Here is a 625-nt window from a genome sequence, read left to right as displayed (position 1 = left end):
CCACTTCCCTAAAACAGATGCCAAACATATGGTTGGAAATACAGCTGTAGGATCAGGATCATCAGCCACACATTGACCCACAGAACCCATGACAAGCGACACAGTGACTCCTAGGTGGACAATCAGACTTATAAAGGAGGGAATACTACTGCCAATAATTCCAACAGTCATAGCAGAAAAGCTTTGGAATGCCTTTTGAACACTGAAAATTCTAACATCCCTAAGGATTGTTTTATGGGAATCATTGTCATAAGTAATTTGACCAGAGAGCCAATCTGTTTATCGAACCTGTACATTTCAACTTTGTCGGTGCAGTGCATGGCATTGTGCCATCAAATAGGAAGTAGTCTGTAGACCATTAACTACATTTCAATGTATTGAAGCCTTGAAATAATCTTTTTCAGGCAAGTGTTAAAACAAGAGCCTTGAATGGGCAAAGCCACTTCCTTGGCAGTGTAGCCCCGTTGATGGTACATACTTTTCACTGTATTTTGTATTGAGTTAACCTGACAATAAAAGATATTCATAACCCAATTATGCAGATTGATTACATGAATCCTCTCAGGAGTGGTCCAGTGCGTCCTTGATTAATTATAATAATGATATACTGTCAGTCAGTTCCTGT

The sequence above is a fragment of the Chiloscyllium plagiosum genome, chromosome 5 (assembly GCF_004010195.1).
Source record: "Chiloscyllium plagiosum isolate BGI_BamShark_2017 chromosome 5, ASM401019v2, whole genome shotgun sequence".
NCBI lineage: Eukaryota > Metazoa > Chordata > Chondrichthyes > Orectolobiformes > Hemiscylliidae > Chiloscyllium > Chiloscyllium plagiosum.
This window is presented reverse-complemented; position numbering follows the sequence as displayed.